The sequence below is a fragment of the Paroedura picta genome, chromosome 9 (genome assembly GCF_049243985.1).
Source record: "Paroedura picta isolate Pp20150507F chromosome 9, Ppicta_v3.0, whole genome shotgun sequence".
Lineage (NCBI taxonomy): Eukaryota > Metazoa > Chordata > Lepidosauria > Squamata > Gekkonidae > Paroedura > Paroedura picta.
Genome location: NC_135377.1, coordinates 6,910,718 through 6,930,844, shown reverse-complemented (window position 1 = coordinate 6,930,844; position 20,127 = coordinate 6,910,718). Strand labels below are relative to the sequence as shown.

The 20,127-nt window shown below is 46.5% G+C and overlaps 1 long non-coding RNA gene across 2 annotated transcripts; it reads right to left on the bottom strand.

The window, feature by feature from the left end:
* Positions 1-802: 802 nt before the first annotated feature.
* Positions 803-18,186, bottom strand: LOC143844180 (uncharacterized). 2 transcript variants are annotated; one of them, XR_013233832.1, is made up of 3 exons: positions 17,781-18,186; positions 10,448-10,624; positions 803-1,442 (listed from the first exon to the last, which is right to left on the bottom strand). It is a non-coding gene; the product is annotated as an uncharacterized LOC143844180 (long non-coding RNA). The 2 variants fall into 2 exon arrangements; XR_013233833.1 differs by having other exon boundaries at positions 10,506-10,624.
* Positions 18,187-20,127: the final 1,941 nt, after the last annotated feature.

The following is a 20,127-nucleotide window of genomic DNA, read 5'->3' as shown; positions in this document are numbered from 1 at the left end:
CTGAAAGGTGCTTCTGTACTTACAAATGAGTAGCCGTGTTGGTCTGAAGTAGCACAATAAAATCAGAGTCCAGTAGCACCTGGTTTGGCAGGGAGTTATCATGTGGCTGTGTGTGGGTGCTGTGACACAGTCTACGAATGTAACAGGATTAACTTTTGCTTATATATTCCCACTGTCATGATAGCCAGTTCATAGTCTGAGGAAGAGTGCTTGCACTCGAAAGCTCACGCCTTGAATAAATCTTTGTTGGTCTTACAGGTGCTCCTGGACTCTGATTTTGTTGTGCTACTTCAGACCAACACGGCTACTCATTTGAATCTATGCATAACAGTAGTTATGAGATCCCTGCCTTCTGCAAACCCCCCTCTCTTGTCTCTGTCCCTCACCCCTGAAGAATTCCAGGCTGGTCCCAACCCAGAATCGGCCACCATGGAATTATACGGAAGGACAATGGTGGTGCTGACCTCCCATCGACAATCTCTGCACCAAGGAGTCTTTTTCACCGAGCGAGACTAGATGAACTCCACGTCTGGTTGGGCGGCCCTTCGGTTCTCCGAAGCAACAATCGACTGACTTTCCTTGATGCAGCCTGGAAGGGAATATTTATAGCTCTGCAGGTTCCACTTCTCCTTCCCTCCCATGCCACCCCCCCTCCCCTCCCCGCCCCACCCTGAGCCGCCGTCACCGGAATTTAATGGAGCCCTTTCCCCCCATCGCTTACATCTCAACAGGTCATAAAGGAGACAAACAACAGCATTAAGGCCTGACGCGGATCCGCTTTATTACGGCAGCCCCCCAAATTCTATATCTTTATAAAGCAGCAGCCAGCCAACGGAGGGCCCCAGCAGAGAATGCTTCTCAGCACGCCTGTTGTACGTCTCTTCTTTATGTTCCTCGGCAGCTGAAAATAGCTGGTTGTGTCCTCTGTTGCTGACATAAATGAGAGCGGGAGAAGACGGGGAGGCCTCTCTAATGGCAAATGCAAAACCGGGCCGAAGTGTATCCGTTTGGCCTTGCGATGGCAGCTCCTCTGCTCCGTCACCTCCCCTCCATCGGAAACCCTGCAGACTTTGTTATAGCCGCGTGCTTTGATTCGCCTGGAAATATTAGGATAGCTCAATAGCACGGGTTGCGGTCTCTGCGTCTACCGGCTGGCTTTTCGCGAACTACCTGCCCGGCGTTCGTTAGGAGGCGTTTGCAGAGCATGCTTTGAACGGAGACAAAGCACAGCTGGCAGGATGACACGATGCGGAGAGATCACGCCATTCTGTCATTCTGCTGAGCTGCTTTGGAGAAGGCTGGGGCGCCCTGTGTGTGGAAGAAGCCAGGCCCTTTGCGTTGTTAGAGCAGGCTGTGCATTATCTCTCACCCCGAAGCGTGGTGTCACAGGGTTTTGCTGCTAAGGATTCTGGGATTGCATCCTAGTTCAAGCTTCTTGGAGGCTAGAGGAAGAAGAAGAAGAAGAATTGGTTTTTATATGCCATTTTGCTCTCCCAGAAGGAGTCTAAAAGTGGCTTACAGTCGCCTTCCCTTTCCTCTCCTCACAACAGACAGCCTGTGAGGGAGGTGGGATGAGAGAGCCCTGATACTACTGAAGAAGAAGCAGAGTTGGTGCTTATATGTTGCTTTTCTCTACTCGAAGGAGTCTCAAAGCGGCTTATAGTTGCCTTCCCTTTCATCTCCCCACAACAGACACCCTGTGAGGTTGGTGGGGCTGAGAGAGCCCTGATATTACCACTTGGTCAGAACAACTGTGATGAGCTTAAGGTCACCTCGCTGGCTGCATGTGGAGGAGCAAGGAATCAAACCCAGCTTGCTAGATTAAAATCCTTCACTCTTGACCACTACACCAAGCTGTTATGTATGTGGACATTCCGTACAACATGCAAATGATGGCTTGAAGGCCAACCAATCCGAATCTGAATAGACTCTAACCATGGACCAATCCAGGGGCCCAGTTAAGGGCCAACCAGGCTCCTCCATTAAGGGCCAATTAGAGCTCTTGGCAGGCTGCCTCAAATGTAGATAAGTTGTGTATCTGCCTGGTTTATCTGTTCATTGTTGGAGTTGGAGTTGATTAAATAAAGAACTATTGTTTTCAAAAACTGGGTCTGTAGCTTACTGAATCCACGGACTTATTACAAGCTATAAAATGAACATTTTATATAGCCAATCATTGAAGAGTATGTAGGGTTGCGAGGCAACCAGCAGGGGGTGGGGGCTTCCTATGTAACATTGCTAGAGGTGTGCTGATGTCACTTCCTGTGCAGACCAGAAGTGATGTCAATGAATCACTAGCAATTCCTGGTATGCTGGCATTTTGGCAAAACTCTATGGCAGGCTTCCTCAACCATGGGTTTGTGAAACCTTGGGGTTTCTTGACAGGTCTGGAAGGGTCTGGAAGCTGTAAAGAATGGGCGGTATAAAAATCCAAGTAAGTAAGTAAGTAAATAAAATGAATAGGAGTTAATTTTTGAAAAATTGATCCGATGATGTGACTAAATATAGAGATATGGTCAACATGCCCCCCCTCAAAATGGCCAGTGATGCTCCTGGCCATGTTTGGAAGAGGAGGGGCCCCCAACCATATTCTGCACAATTGCACCACTTCTCAGGGTTTTTGAAACCTGAAGAATGTTTCAACAGGTTTCTCAATGATAAAAAATTGAGAAAGGCTGCTCTATAGGATAAACATAGTTTTGTCCAGCTTCCATGTGGCCCCAGGGGTCCCCTGGAACTGCTGCTCATCTCCAGATAACAAAAAAAAAATAATTCTCTGGCTGTTTGGGAGGGTGGCTATTATTGCATTATACCCAACTGAAGTCCCTGTGAAATCCATAGGTTTAGAGACCTGGGTCTATTCTGCACACATTTGGATAATGCACTTTGAAAGTGCTTTTGCAGCGGGATTTTCCTGTGTAGAACAGGATAAAAGGTAAAGGTAAAGGTATCCCCTGTGCAAGCGCCGAGTTATGTCTGACCCTTGGGGTGACGCCCTCCAGCGTTTTCATGGCAGACTCAATACGGGGTGGTTTGCCAGTGCCTTCCCCAGTCATTACCGTTTACCCCCCAGCAAGCTGGGTACTCATTTTACCGACCTCGGAAGGATGGAAGGCTGAGTCAACCTTGAACCGGCTGCTGGGATAGAACTCCCAGCCTCATGGTCAGGACTTCAGACAGCATGCCGGCTGCCTTAAATACATTGAAAGTGCATTATCCAACGTGTGCAGAATGGGCCCTGGATACTCAGAGTTTATTTCAGCTCTTTATTGTGACCCTTACTCTAGATATAAAGAGGCAGAAACTGAACTGGAAACCCCACCCAAACCCCTAATTTATATACAACGCAACACAATGTCTCTTCCGACCAGTACATACTATTGGTAAGTTTCCATTCAAACTGAAGAAGAAGAAAGAGTTGGTTCTTATATGCCGCTTTTCCCTACCTGAAGGAGGCTCAAAGCGGCTTACAGTCGCCTTCCCTTTCCTCTCCCCACAACAGACACCCTGTGGGGTGGGTGAGGCTGAGAGAGCACTGATATCACTGCAAGGTCAGAACAGTTTTAGCAGTGCTGTGGCGAGCCCAAGGTCTCCCAGCTGGTTGCATGTGGGGGAGTGAAGAATCGAACCTGGCATGCCAGATTAGAAGTCCGCACTCCTAACCACTACGCTAAACTGGCTCTCAATTGACTTGATTTAGCAGCCAGGATCCAACCATGCATGGTCTGGTTTAACGCAGGGTTATGATCCTGCCTTGGACCTTAGAGTTCGGTCCTCAGTAGGGTTGTGTGCAGTGGTGTATGAATCAGCCATCCCAGGCAGATGCAGCCAGCGCAGCACCGCAGGGAGAGAGAGGAGGTACGGGCACCAGTGCTTAACTCTGCACACACATGCAGGTGCGGATTTGGATGCCACTGCGCACAACCCTAGACACAATAGTCCCAGTCCTTCCCAGGCTCCATCCCCAAATCTTCAGCACTTTCCCATTCAGGGTCTGACAACCCTAACCCCCTGTCCCTTTCCGGGGCCACTCCATCCGATTCAGCAGGGCTTTTTCTTATGCTCTTATGACAAGCTGAATGCTGTCGCTGAAGATGTTTCCCAAAGAATATTCCCAGCACTTTGCCTTTAATGATAGTTTGAAAGTCATGCCCAGAAAGAAGGGGAATAATAAACAGCTATACAGGTTTATTTGAAAGACTTCTGGGAATGAAAACACGCACTGTACCAGCAACTTAATCCGGTCCTTGGGGCAAAATTGTCTTTGTTTCCCCCCTCCCTTCCTTTCCCTGTGCTTTTGACATTGCATTCGGAGTGATCTTTGTTTTTGTTTTGCTATATATATTTTCACTACAAGCAAAACCACCGTCTTTTTATTTGGGTTGGCGATAATCGGGGAACAGATAACCAAAGAATATTGTGTAAGGCATTTAAAGAAGGAACAATGGAAGCTTTCTTCTTGTACAAAGTTTTTTTTTTTTAACAGCAGAACTGCTGCAAGGGGGGGGGAGAAAGTACTTCTTCAGATACAGCACGCTGGCAGTACTTGAAAATATATCGGCTAAGGACATTCTAATGCCACCTCACTGCATGTATCTATTTATATATGAATAGAGATTTTAAATGTTTATATTCTCCTTTCTGTTCAAAGGGACCCAGTTGGTATACACAACACATGCCAATGAGCATCAATGATCAACAATTAAAACAATCAGTATTAAAGGGCGAGAACAGCAAAATAATGAATTGCTACCTGAACAATCTAACACACAGGTTTATTGCATGTGCAATATGAAACCATGAAGATTCAGCGGTGTAACCATGTTGGTCTGAAGCGGCAGAACAAAATTTGAGTCCAGTGGCACATTTAAGGCCAAGAAAGTTTTTATTCAGCATATGAGCTTTCGTGTGCACGTACACTTCGTCACACGGCAGAATATGCACATGAAACTTTATACCTTCATCAAAACTTTGTTGGGCTCAAAATATGAAGCCCTGTTTGATATTGTCAACTGTGGTGGAATAAGCCTGCTCTGGCCTGCAGGAAGTTTTCCACCATGCCCTCCGAGGTTTTCAGATCACCTTGAGAGGCTTTTCTCTCTTTCTGGTAACTTTCCACCACTACCTCACCTTTGTAGGAATTGCCCACTGAGTGGGTCAGGACTCCCAGTTTCCTTTTCAAGTTTTGAGGCTTTGCCTCTGTATCTCCTGCTGCCCAGGGCCTGGTCACCGCAGGGACTGTTTACTGCCTTGCCAAATTTGCCTTCCCCTGGTGCTCCTCCTTAAATAGCGTGTCCAAGATAGTGGAGGTCTATACGAGAGAGGACTGCTACCAGGATCAAAAGTTATAAAGTATTTATTAAAAAGAAAATGTTCGCAAGTATACTCTTAGCACAGCACCTGATTGAGCAAGGGATCCAAAAGAAAAGGGTTAAATACAATCCTTCCCTCCCTCTAAACTTGCCCCATCTGTTGTTAGATTTAATGCAAGTTCCTTAGCTTAGAAAGTTACACATCTCTACAGAGTTTCGTTTATCTTGAAGGCTCCCTCAGGTGTAAGCCAGCACATGCTTCCTCTAGACCTCAGTTAAGAGTTCTGTCTGCTCTGATAGATTCAGCAGAAAAAAAGACCTTCCTCCTTGCTTCCAGGAGTTTTATCTTACTTGTTTCCCCACCCACTAACCAGGTCAGACTAGGTCAAAGGAGCTTCTGAAATTTCTCAAAGTTTCTTCCTCAAGTCCTTCTAGTCTTTCATACATCCAAATCTCTTTCCTGCTTGGAAGAGGAGAGGAGATGACTGGAGCATCCTATTATCTCTATATGGACCAATTAGCATTTCTTAAGAGGTAGGTCAGGCGAGGCTGGAAAGTAATTGAATTGACTTGCCTGCCGATTCCCGACTCAGAAAGAAACACTTTAAAAACCTCCTGGTAATGGTTTTTACTCAGGTCAGATCTCTACCCCCAAATTGCATTTCTTCACACCTACTACAATGAGATCAATCTCCATTCAACAATACAGAATAAATCCTTTACTCAAAATGTTGTGGGTTCTTGGATCAATAAAATTTTAATACTGCTTCTTAACCTGCAAGTTAAAGATTTTAAGTTGCCCTGCCTGGTCTACTGTGACTTGGATAATCAAGGCTAGCCCAACCTTGTCAGATCTGGGAAGCTAATCAGGGTTGGCCCTGGTTAATTCTAGGATGGGTGACCGTCAACAAAGTCCAGAATTGTGACTGTCAGATCTCAGAAACTTAGCAGGCTTAGTGCTAGTTAGTGGGAGACCATCAAGGAAGCCCAGAACTGTGATTGTTGTCAGATTTTGGAAACTAAGCAGGGTTGACCCTGGTTAGCACTTATATGGGAGTCCGTGAAGGAAGTCCAGGGTTGCTACCCAGAGACAGGCAATGGTAAAACCGTCTCCATTCATCTCTTGCCTTGAAAACCTCACAGGGTCACCCTAAATCAGCTGCAACTTGAGGGCAAAACCCTTCCCTGAAAGAACCTTGCAGCTTCAACTTAGATATCATAAAAGATACAGCTTGACGAAATAACAGACTCACTGCAGAATATACCAGGCTGGTTATTTTCTTGTCCAAATTTCAAACCTGCTGGTAAACAACAACAAAACAAATAGGTGTCTCTATATAACACCGAATAGATGTTAGCAGTGAAACATTTCGACTCTGCTCGGAATTGATGAATTATTGCAGACTTGAAGACAGCCACTACAAACAAGTTATGATGATACTTTTTATTATTATATTCTTTGAATAGGATCTGCCTTCTAGAATCCTGAGAGGGATAAAGCATTCTTTTCTTATTTTAAGCCGGGAGGCACGATAAGAAAAGGATCAGCTAAATCCCCATTTCCTACTGTATTTTTGCAAGATCAATTTCCATTTTTCCCCCCTTTCAGCACTGATGGAATTGGTGAAACACGGCTTCCAGCTCGGCATTATCGATAAGCGTGGAAAGCGCTACAAATCAGGAAAGGGAAAGTTGGCAGAGACCATTGACTGTAGATGCCGTGTTATTTTAGGTTTTGAATTTTATATACTGCCTATTCCCAGGCAAAATGGTCACTTGGTTGGTGGAGCTCTATAATTTGGAGCCAGCCAACTTTACACTCAATATGACCCGTTTCACAGACTTGATGCACTCGAAAGGGAATGTCCTTTTTCCTCTCCAGCAATAAAGCCAATCGGACCGACCCCAGGAACTCTCCGTACCCGTATTTATTTCCGTTCCTTTCATCCCACCTGCTTCTCTCTGTCCTCGCCTCTCTGAGTTATTTTTAGCTTTGCCCGCACCTGCCCAAATGACACACCAGCTCGGGAGAAAGGTGATAAGCTTTCCGATGCCACTGACGAAAGAGCACAGTCATGCAGTGGTGAAAGCCAACAGCTGGTAGCGACGGGCACTCATGACGTCAGCTTTTCCAGTGGTCAGGTGAGAGATGATCCGTCAGTAAGGAGAGGAGAGTCCCTGGGCAGAGTCCCTTCAGGAGAAGAGACCGAATATTCGGTGATGGAAAATTCATCCCCCGAAAATTAAGCTGAGCTCCGTTCTGGAGGCCTCACTTCAAAAAGGATGTGGGAAGAGACCGAATATTCGGTGATGGAAAATTCATCCCCCGAAAATTAAGCTGAGCTCCGTTCTGGAGGCCTCACTTCAAAAAGGATGTGGGAAGAGACCGAATATTCGGTGATGGAAAATTCATCCCCCGAAAATTAAGCTGAGCTCCGTTCTGGAGGCCTCACTTCAAAAAGGATGTGGACAAAACTGAGAGGGTGCAAAGGAAGAGAGATGAGGATTATCTGGGACCTGGGGACCAAGCCCTAAGAGGAAAGGCTGGGAGGCTTGGGAATGTTCAGCCTGGAGAAGTGAGGGTCATGATGGCTTTCTTGAAGCATTTGAAAGGTTGTTGCTTGGAGGAAGGCAGGGAGCAGTTCCTGTTGGCAGCAGCAGTTAGGACCTGCAGTCATGGGTTTGAACTACATGTAGAATGGCACCAGCTAGATATCGAGGGGTGGGGAATTCACAATCAAAGTAGTTCAGCAGTAGAATTGGCTGCTGAAGGAGGTTGCAAGCTCCCCCTCGCTGATGTTCTTTAGGCAGCGGCTGGACAGATCCTTCTCACAGATAGTTTTGGCCGGTGGTTCCCAAACATTTCTGGACTGCTTCTCCCTGGGCTCCCAAGGCACATCCCCAGTGCCCCCACTATGCAAAAACATCAACCACCACTTCTGATGCTGGACCTACTGCAAATTCAAAACACACACTTGCCTACACTTCTTCTTTCCATTGTTGCACAGCGGCCGTATTGTAGTCTGGGGAAAACACATTTCTTTGTAAAAGTCATTTGTAAAAGTCACTTTGGGTCCTCACTGGGGAGAAAGACCAATGGGAAAAGAGAAAGAGAGAGAGAGAGAGAAGTAAAGGTAAAGGTATCCCCTGTGCAAGCACCGAGTCACGTCTGACCCTTGGGGTGACGCCCTCCAGCGTTTTCATGGAAGACTCAATACGGGGTGGTTTGCCAGTGCCTTCCCCAGTCATGACCGTTTACCCCCCAGCAAGCTGGGTGCTCATTTTACCAACCTCAGAAGGATGGAAGGCTGAGTCAACCTTGAGCCGGCTGCTGGGATCGAACTCCCAGCCTCATGGAACAAAGTTTTCAGACGGCTGCCTTACCACTCTGAGCCACAAGAGGCTCTTAGAGAGAGAGAAGTAAGCAGTGGCAAATCCCATGACCAGGAGCAAGCAGAAGAAGTCTTTTTCAGCCTTCCAAAGATGGAGACTTTTGGGAACGCTGACATTTTCTTCAGGAAGCTAAGCAGGGTTGGCTCTGGTCAGCACTGGGATGGGAGACCACCAAGGACATTCAGGGTTGCTACTACTACCCAGAGACAGCCAATGGCAAGCCACCTCGGAACGTCTCTCGCTAGGAAAACACAGCCCCCTGGCTCTGGGATTAGTGCCTCTGAATGTGGATGTTTCCTTCAGTCACCATGGCTAGTGGCTACAGATAGATTCATCCTCCATCCATCTATCTAACCCTTCCTGGGTTTCTCTTTGACCTGAGAAGATATCCATTTAAAGAAAGAGCTCTTACATGGCTTGGTTTCCCGCCTACGAAGTATGGAATTAATCTTAACTTGGGGGAAATGCAACAATACTAATGCTCTCCTTGACAACGCATTTTGTCTCTATTACCTCTAGCAAAAGCTGAACATCTCACAATCTGAGTGGTAGTGGCTAGGCCTGATATATCAGCTGGGTAGGAGACCTCTCTCTCTCTCTCTCTCTCTGCTTTTCTGTCCTTCCGCTGCATTAATATTGATTATTTGGAAGCAACTCCAGCCTATGGAGTGTGAAGGGCTACACCTCATTGGCACTCCTTTCGTCTCCATTGGGACAGTGACTGGGAAATTAATTGTGCCTCTCTCCACGTGTAGACACCAGATAATGTTCATGCGCGCTCTGTTGATAGAGGGCGATAACCTGTGATGCTCCAGCATTCCTTAAAACAAAACATTAATTTTCCAAGGCTGCCTGGATTTATGAAGCCAGCCGTCTGCTTCAACACCTGTATTCCGGGAAGCCCGGTCATTTTTAACAGAATTTAAGGGAGGGGAATTGAATCCATTCTTTTTACGAGGCACCCTTCTTTGTCTCCTTCCTACACGGAGTGTCTTCTGGATCAGGGCAGTGGAAAGGGTCCCTCCAGATGACTGCAAGATTGCTTTTTGCAACTATGTTCAGTGATCTCGGGCCACCCACCCACCCCTACCAAAGAAATCAGGGGTCTCTTCCCCTGCCTGTTAACCACACACATGCTTGCTCCACAAAGAAACCACAACCGCATATCAACTAGGACCAGCAATCAATCTCTATTTAACTTGAACATCTGTTTGTTGACCCCATGTTGATTAAATTTACATGCTTTGTCCGGTGGTGCCTCTTGAAGTAAGATATTTATTCCATTGTTGTAGCACTTTACTTAATGATGTGAACAGCTAATAAAGGGGTTCCCGTCCTCCCCGCAAAATGGCAATATAGAGGTAAGTCATGATACACAAGGGGCCAAGCCCGTTGCATTCAGGAATATGATGGGCACTAGATTGGCGGGTGGGGTCGAAGACCTCTGCAGATGGTCTCCCCCTCCCCCTAGGATATGGGAAGGCTGCAGGCTGGAGGCCTCCGGGCAGGGAACTTACCGACAGGGGCAGCTCTCTTGCAGCAGGGATCTGCAGCCTCTGAGACTCGGAGGGAAGTGGAAGGAGGAGGGGGGTGGTCAGGGGCGGGGGACAGACGGGGATTGCCTGGCCACTGGACAGACTGTCAAGCCAGTTGGAGGAGGGGGCGGGACAGCCACCCTGACTGGGCGTTAAGCTCTGAGTGGCACTTAAGCCATGAGACGTGCTCCGCCTCCAAGGACTTACCAGAAATATACTACGTGGAACAGATTGGTAGAGTTGCCAGCTCTGGATTTAGAAATACCTGGAGGTTTGAAGGTGGAGTCTGGACTTGGGAGGCCATGGCCAACCCCCTCTCACTTGTCTTCAAAGCCCCTTGCTGGGGTGACCATGGACTTGGATGGGAGACCACCAAGGAAGACTCTGCAGAAAGACCGTAAAAACCTGTGAAATACTTGACTTGGCCTCAGCCAAGCTCTCCATATCCTATAGGAACCCAGTGATGTTGGGCAGTTTTACCCTCCCCAGGGGACAAGCGTTCTCATAGTGGCATTACACTCTGCGGAGGTTCCTCCCCACCCCTCTCTCCCTTCCCAAAGCCCTGCCCTCCTCCAGCTCCACCCATCAAATCTCCAGGCATTTTCCAGGCCAGAGTCACCATCCCTATAGGGGGGGCCACAAGAAAGAAGGTCTTTGATCAGAGATGGCACCAAGACCCCCAAAGGAGAAGTAACCAGATAACCAATTTTCTTCCAGCCGGAGAAGAAGAAGAAGAGTTGGTTCTTATATGCCGCTTTTCCCTACCCGAAGGAGGCTCAAAGCGGCTTACAGTCGCCTTCCCATTCCTCTCCCCACAACAGACACCCTGTGGGGTGGGTGAGGCTGAGAGAGCCCTGATATCACTGCTCGGTCAGAACAGTTTTCTCAGTGCTGTGGCGAGCCCAAGGTCACCCAGCTGGCTGCATGTGGGGGAGTGCAGAATCGAACCTGGCATGCCAGATTAGAAGTCCGCACTCCTAACCACTACACCAAACTGGAGCAAAAGTGTCCTGCAGTCTGGACTGTCTTCCCAAACCAGAATGGTTGAAAATGTAAAACTTTCGACGGAATCATCCGGACCGAATCTGAGTCTTCTTTCCTTCCGTCCTTAATATCAGCCTCTCCGGCCAAATGCCCAACATAGAACAGTTTTCATTATATGTTTCTATTCTATCTGTGCCATCTTCGAGTCTCAAACTAATAAGAGCCGTTTCATTACAGATTCAAGGAAGAATGGGGGGGGGGGGGAGAGAGAGAAAATCACCCACAACACAAGCTTTTGTCTGAAGTTAATAATTCCCACTGATTAATCAAAGGTAATTACATTATGAGAAGTTATGTCTTGGAGTATCCTGCGCCATAAAACGAAATTCTCATTAAAATTATATTACATTCGTTACCTGTGTATACCCAGATTCCCAGAGATATACATTATATAAGAAATCTCCGCTCTAATATTGTTCGGAAAAACTCATTGTGATACAGGAGCAGCAACCTCTGTGTAGGGGTGCCAACTCTGGGGTGGGGAATTTCTGGAAATTCAGGGGCAGAGCCTAGGGAGGGTGGGGCTGGGGACATGGGGTGGGGTATAATTATTGGGATGTTTGGTGAGTGTAGCAGAGTTTGTCCAGTTGTAGAAGCATGACTCTTGCGAGTCCCTTGGACTGCAAGGCGAACAAACTGGTCAGTCCTAGAGGAGATCAGCCTTGACTGCTCTTTAGAAGGCCAGATCCTGAAGATGAAACTCAAATACTTTGGCCACCTCATGAGAAGGAAGGACTCCCTGGAGAAGAGCCTAATGCTGGGAGCGATTGAGGGCAAAAGAAGAAGGGGACGACAGAGAATGAGGCGGCTGGATGGACTCTGAGGAATGGACTCCGGGGAATGGTAGAGGAGAGGAAGGCCTGGAGGATCATTGTCCATGGGGTCGCGATGGGTCAGACACGACTACGCAACTATCAACAACAACAACAAAGAAGCATGACACTGAGGGCAGTAAATACGCCTCCCAAAAATATACTGCAAAAAAGGGGAAACGTCGCATTACATCCAGTCCACGTTCACGTTAAAGTCAAAAGGACAGAGAGAAGCAAAATCTAAAGGGTAATTTCCCTACTACAGTGGGCCAGCTAGTGTGGAATCATGAGCATAGAAGTATGGGGGCATGGTATCTGCAGGAGAGACCAGCAAGGACAGGAGGAGGCACTTCCTAGGTTAAGACCAAGGGAGGCATCTCATTGAAGGAGATACTGTAATGCCTGTTCCCCAAGGACTGTTTGGGGGGAGGGACTGCAGCAGGGTATAATGCCCTAGAGCAGGGGTAGTCAACCTGTGGTCCTCCAGATGTCCATGGACTACAATTCCCATGAGCCCCCAGGTTGACTACCCCTGCCCTAGAGTGCAGCTTCCAAAGCAGCCATTTTCTCCAGAAGATCTGATTTGAGTTGTCTGAAGACCAATTGTAGAAGATCTCCAGGTGCCACCACCTCGAGGTTAGCAACCCAGGGGCTCCAGCCCTTCCCAAAACTCTAGGTATTTTCCTATTGGATGGACAGAGAGACAGACAGTAATTGAGCAGTGAAATTTCCAACGTATCATGATAAAGATAGGCGAGTTAAATTTTTGAAATCAGCAATTAATTTGAAAAACATTGTTGAAGTTCCCATCCTATCTATGCTAAATATAAATCTCCTCTGATGCCCCCTGCAGGACACCCTTTATATTCTGGTCAGTTATGCAAACTGCAGATCTTGCACATTCCAACAAGTAGTGGCATAAAGGGAAGTGGGGTATGAAAACAACTGCTACTACTTCTTCCTTCTCCTCCTCTTCCTCCTCCCTATGGTGTGGTCTACTCCCAGAAGACCTTGTGCTTCTCCCATTACCCAAGCAGCATGGGGAGGAGTCTCCATGCAGTGTCTTACATAAAATAAAACAAGAGAGGATCCTCAGAACTGTGTTCCAGGGCCCATGGTGACCAGGCCAAGGTTCCTCAACAGATGCGGCTATGTGGAGGAAAGACTTTTTTCTGAGGATCAGCAGTGTGAGAGCCATTGCATTTCAGCATCAAGAAGACATATTTCCTGGTGGTTTAATGTTACTTGGGCAAAGAGGCATAAATCTTTGCTTTGAGCTGGACCTCAGGCGTGGGAGGTGTTCTCGGCCAAAAGAGACTGAGGCAGGCCTTTGGGAGACTTCCGTTTGTTGTTTGGCCTGAACCTCTACGACAACAAAGAGAGGTTCCCGGTCTCCGAGGTTGTTAATATGGAATCTTGGCACCGACTCGGACATTTTTATGGTGCACAGATTCTGTTTTTCCTTTCAAAAAAACTTGTCCAATTTGCTTGAGGATATTTTTACGAGTCCCTTGTCTTCCACAGACAGAATGAGAGTGAGGCTAGAGGAAGCAGAGATGGCTTTTATTGCTGCATATCAAAGCTAAGAAGCTTGGTGTGTACTGCAAGAAGCATCTGCTGGAGATGCTGAAGACTTAGGGATGCCAGCCTCCAGGTGGGACCTGGGGACCCCTTGGAATTATAACTAATTTCTAGGCATCAGAGATCAGTTCCCATGGAGAAAATGGAGGATGCAGTCTATGTAAAGCTGCCAGCCTCCAGGAGGCGACCTGGGGATCCCCTGGAATTACAGGCAACAGAGATCAGGAGTGTGTTGTACCCAACTAAGGTCCCTGTCCTCCCCAAGCTCCACCCCTAAATCTATGGACATTTCCTAATCTGGATCTGGCAACCCTACCTCCCATCCTCTGCCGATGGTCAGGTTGGACATGGAAACCCTACGAAGACTGGACATAGGATTTCCGACTACTGTTTCACTGATAGGGCCGCCAGCTCTGGGTTGGGGAATACCTGGAGACTTTGGGGGTGGAGCCAGGAGTGGGGGGATATGGGGGGAAGGGAGCTCAAGAGTATAATGCTATGGAGTCCATCCTCTAAAGCAGTCATTTTCTCCAAGGGAACTGTTCTCATTAGTCTAGAGATGAATTATACTTCCAAAAGGATCCCCAGGTCCCACTTGGGGAATGACATCCCTGTTTCATTGACTTGATCAGAATGATCGAAGCTCATCAGAATGAGAGCGATAAACTATTTTAATGCAGGTGTCCTTGACCAAGGGTCTAGGTTTGTCATTTGACAGACAAAAACAACGGCTGGGATTGTCTGCGGCTCAGTGATAGAGCATCTGCTCGACATGCGGAAAGCCCCAGGTTCAATTCTCAGCATCTCAACCCCAGAATGAGACCCTGAACAGCTGCTGCCAGTCTGAGCAGACAATATTAACCTTGATGGGCGACTGTTCCAATTCAGTATAATCCAAATTTGTGTATCTATGTATAAAACTGCATTTCTAGCTTAAGAGAACTATAGATCTATAGACTTTCCAGACCCCTGAACCTACTCAGCATGGAACACAGACAAGGGTATTACAGGAAGTCACATGTCATAAAGAATGTCTCAGTTGTCTTGCTTCCTAAAAGAGAGTAGCTTTGGATCGAGTCAGCCGCACCATAGATTAGGGTTGCCAGTTCCAGGTGGCGAAAGACCTGGTGATTTTGGGGGTGGATCCAGGAGAGGGAAGCCCTTGGGAAGGGAACATCGACAAGATATAATGTCTACTCTTCGAAATAGACTTTTTCTCTAAGGGAACTGATCTTGATCGTCTGCAGACTGGTTAGAATACTGAGAAAGCCCCAGCTGCTGCCTGGAGTTTGGCAACCCTATTATAGATCTATACAGGGATATTATAATATCAGCGCAGTGGGTCAACACTTTCATTGACCTGTCTTCTGCAGGATCCCAAGATCTTGGATTGTGTTCTGTTTTTGCTTGCACATAGCTCCAAGGGCTGGCCAGGACTGGAAACCTTGGCTAATCTTTTATTTTTATTTTTTGACTCTGCTAGGGAAGATTCTGCTTAGTGAAACTTAGTTGCAGCATGAGCCAAAGAGTGTGGATTCTCAGCAGGCAGAAGGTGCTAGGAAGCGCTCCGCCAGGTGATCTTGAGCATGTTGTCCATCCATTTTGTTCGAATGCATTTAAAAATAGGAATGGCCTGATGGATTGATCCGACATCACAGCCTCATCCATCAAGGGTCTGTTGACTTGGAAGGAAAGAGAGCAGGGGCTGTCATTTATCATTGGAGAAGATCTCCGGCCAAAGTCAAGGTCATGGAATAGGAAATGCGCTTATGGATCCCTGTAAATGGGTCTTGATCAGCGCTGGAAGTTTGCCAAGCAACACTTACTGAAGCTGTGGTTCGTGGCCCGTAACCTCCTCTCCCACAGAGTGCCGGCACATTTCTTTCAGATACCATGGCCTTGAAAAGTGAGTTGTGTCCCTTGCAGACTCCTAATTTGGAAGTGGAAGAATCTGCAAAATAATTACTCCAGTGCTAGTAGGGATAAACAGAACAAAGTTTGAGTCCAGTGACACCTTTAAAACCAACTGAGCTTCATTTTGGTTATAAGCTTTTAAGCGCATGCATCGTGTATGAATCTGAAGAATTGTGCATGCACATAAATGTTTATAAAACTTGGTTGGTCTTGAAGGTGCCACTGGAGTCAAACTTCGTTCTGCTGCTTCAAACAAACACGAATCAGCATGAATAAAGATTTTTTTTAAATGTAAAAATGTATTTATATAATGTCTGCTTTTCTTACGAGGTCTTATTAAGTATGGTGTTTCCCTTGCTTTCATCATACACGTCCATCACGTTTTCTTTGTTGTTCTGCATAGATTTTCCACCATTCAGCACTCCGTTTGCTCTCTGGTCACTGTTTTCCCGGGTTTTCTGAGAATACTTTTGTGCCAATTTCCCCTCGTTTCGCTTTCAAGCAGAAAGTAATTCCAAAGTATACATATTTCCTCGGATACCCCTGTTATGTCTGTGGGCATTTGGCTTACCTCCTTCACAGGGTGTCTGTTGTGGGGGGAGGAAAGGGAAGGCAATTGGAAGCCACTTTGAGACTCCTCCGGGTAGAGAAAAGTGGCATCTAAGAACCAACTCTTTTTCTTCTTCAGTAATATCAGGGCTCTCTCAGCCTCACCCACCTCACAGGGCGTTTGTTGTGAGGAGAGGAAAGGGAAGGTGAATGTAAGCCACTTTGAGACTCCTTCGAGTAGAGAAAAGCGGCATCTAAGAACCAACTCTTCTTCTTCTTCAGTAATCTCAGGGCTCTCTCGGCCTCCCCTCCCTCACAGGGTGTCTGTTGTGGGGAGAGGAAAGGGAAGGCGATTGTGAGCCACTTTGAGACTCCTTGTGGAGGAGAAAAGTGGGGAATAAAAACCAACTTTTCTTCTTCTCCTAGTTATGAACACTAAATACAAGAACAATTAAAAGGTGCAGAAGAATAGCAATGGTGAACAGTAAGTTTTCCAGAGTCTTCAAACACAAAGTGCGATCTGCTGGAGTACTGCGGGAGCAAAATGAGGCCGCGTTTCATTGAAGGAGGCACAACTAAACGAGTCACCAAACTGAAAACAGCCATTTAGGGTGTCTGCCAAGGGGGCATCTCTACTTGCTGCCTAGAACTGCAGACCAATGGGTCCAAAATGCGATCCATCTCTTGCCTGATATGTCCCAGGCTGCAGACATTTATAACAGAATACAACATGGAGATATCCCAGAATGCATCAGGAAAACGCCACTACTACTCTCTGACCACAGCCAATATGGAACAGCGAAGAACAGTGCCCGCCGTGTGCTTCCTGTGATCCTGGGTATGTAGCCGAAATGTCAGAGACAAAAAAACTCCACGTGACATTCTTGTCTTTTGAAATGCATACCTTATAAAAAATGCAGGAGGAATTTCTTTTGTTTGTTTGCTTGCAGGCGAATCTGGCTGGCGGCTCAGGGAAAAAGAGACGAGGACTGCGGAGCGCGGGGGAGAGAGATTGGAAATCTTTGCAAACGGCTATAGATTTGTCCTATTTGTTGTTTTCACATTGCCAGTTTTTCGGAAAGTGGGACTGCTCTCCCCAATGGTTTATTCCAATTGTCACACATGATGAAATATCATTTCATTTTGTTTCCCTAAATGCGTTATGCTTTTCTCTGCCATGCACACCCCGCACGCACCTATATATATATATATATATATATATATATATATATATATATATATATATATATATATATATATAAAGTTTGCATAGGGCTTTTTATTTTTTAAATAGCTAATGCCAGCCACAGAGGTATTAAAGAAATAAACGTAGAAGCAGAATTAATGCTTCCTTGAGAACGGGCTGTAATATATTATTTAGCTCAGTATCTCCCATGTTGGCGGGCTATGCCTTTTTCATGAATATCACAGTACACTTAATTCTGGAAGACAATTTATACATTAAAAATAAATTGCCCCCAAGCCCCAATCGGCCCCTGCGTGTGGGACGCGGTTTAAATTAAAGACAGTCCTGGGAATGACTGGTAACTTTTAAAACGAGCAATGAGCAATCGTTAGCAAGGAACGCATTTTGGGGGATAAAAGCTCGAAAATGCATATTTGTAAAAGCACAAGCTCACCTGTCGGGTTACGCCACCTCTCCTTTGTCTTTTGGGCTCGCTCGCTTCTGGACTGCCAAACAGGTTTCTCTCTCTTCTGCTTTCTCCTTGCTAAAAATACACCTGTGCTTTCCTCTGAGGCATAACTACCGCCATCCGTTCTTCTATCTCCAAAGTTTGGTCACCTATAATTAAGAGTACAGGAATGGCTTAATGGGGCGAGATCACAGAGGCCATCCAGCTGAGAAGCCGTTCTTTGGGACAATGGTTTAATTTCCCACAAAGAAAAGCGGTTGGCTCAGAGTCCTACTGCTCCATTTCACTAATGGTAGAGCCGCCAGTGGGATATTTCTGCTGGCAAGTCTTTGCGCCAGAAGAGAGGCGCAAAGGTAGCAGGAGAGATCCAACTAATTCCTAAGTCAGAATCCTAGAATCCCAGAGTGGGAAGGGGCCATCTGGGCCGTCCAGTCCAGTCCAGATCCTGCTCAATGCAGGATCAGCCTCAAGCATCTAGGAGAAGGATCTGTCCAGCCGCTGCCTGAAGACCGCCAGTGAAGCAGTGAAGCAAATTCTCGAGTCTAGCTGGTGTCCCTCTGGGACCTCACAGCAGCTCAGCCAATGGCAGTGAGAGAGGATGTGACACAGACACAATCTGGATTCTCAGTGACATCAGAATTGATTAGCCAATGGTAACAACAATGGAGACACTGCAGACAAGGAGATCAGGAGCTGACGGGAGCAGAGGATAAGGAGGGGGATGTTGATGGTCATGGGGTCAAATGAATGCATTGCACTAGCGGAAGTGCTTTCAGTGGTAGAAGAAGCAAGATACTTCCAAGCTTAACATCCAGAAGATGTTCCTGAGAGTTAGAGTGGTTCCTCGGTGGAACAGGCTTCCTTGGGAGGTGGTGGGTTCTCCTCCTTTGGAAGTTTTAAAGCAGAGGCTAGATAGACCTCTGATAGAAATGCCGATTCTGTGAATTTAGGCAGATGGTGAGTGGGTGGGCAGAAGGGATTGTGTCTGAGCTTGGCTCTTGTGGCTGTTTCCTGCATGTCTAGGGAAATGCTGATCACCACTTTGGGGTCAGAAGGGAAATTTCCCCCAGACCAGACTGACCAGGGATTCTGGATTTTTTTGTTTGTTTGTTGAGGGTGGGGGGAATAATCTGGGCACATAAGAACCAACTCTTCTTCTTCTTCTTCTTCTTCTTCTTCTTCTTCTTCTTCTTCTTGACATGGAACTGGGGTGATTGTGGGAGGCAAGTAGTTCTGCAGGGAGTTGGCCTAGATGAACCTGGAGGTCCCTTCCAACTCTATGATTTTATGATTCTAAGCATCTTATATCAGGAGAAGGATCCTTTTCTACAGGTTGCAGCTGTTTTTCAGATGCAGATATCCTAAAATGCATCAGGACAAGGCCACTGCTGCTAGCAGAGCACAAACACCAGATCCAGCCTCCTTTCTGTGATACCTCGTGTTGCCATTAAGGTTGCCAACTCCAGCTGGGGAAATTCCTGGAGATTTGGGAGAGGGCCACGAATAGGGCAGTGTTGGAGGTAGAGAAAGCAGGTATTCTCTCCAGGTGAGCTGATCTCTGTAGCTTGGAGTTCATTCCAGGAGATATCCAGGCCCCATCTGTGGAGGGCTATGCCAGTAGGGCATTCCCCCCATATGTATTCGCACTCCCTTGTTCCAGTTTATTCCATGAAAAACAGGAATTACTCCCGTTCTTCATCCCTGCCCTTCCAATCCATGCCCGCTTTCAAATGTGAATTGAAAACAGGATTCCTTCTTTGCACACTATTTTCCAATTCCTTCCATTGCATTTTCCCCAGAAAACAAAGGCATAACCGATATGATTTTGTGCATCAATAAATCAGCATTTATATGTATATCCTGCATATAAAAACATGCAGTGTATAAATATTATATAACTTGCATATAAAAAAACCATACAACAATATGAACAAATCTATTTTTTTAAAAGACCTCAAAAAAATAGAAGGGAACTGAAACCACTGTCAAGAATATGAATGCATTTATGAATATAAACAAAATAGGAGATATTTGTTCATCGCTAACAACAAAGAACTCCCCCCTCCCCACCAAAAAATAATGGTTCCACAACTCAAGTCTTGCCCCTTGGTGAAAATATGGGTTCAAATACTGAAATTTCCTAGTAGACTGGGAATAGGCCTACACCAGCAGGAGAGCATAGGCTTTGCTAGAGCTGCCACGACCCCTGGGAGATATCTGAAGCAGGGCTGGGGAAGCATTGCACCTGACTCAGAAGTGACATCACTTAGAGCAACACTCTAGGAATCTCCCCGAATTTCTATGGTTTACCAGGAAGAGTTTCCTCCTGAAC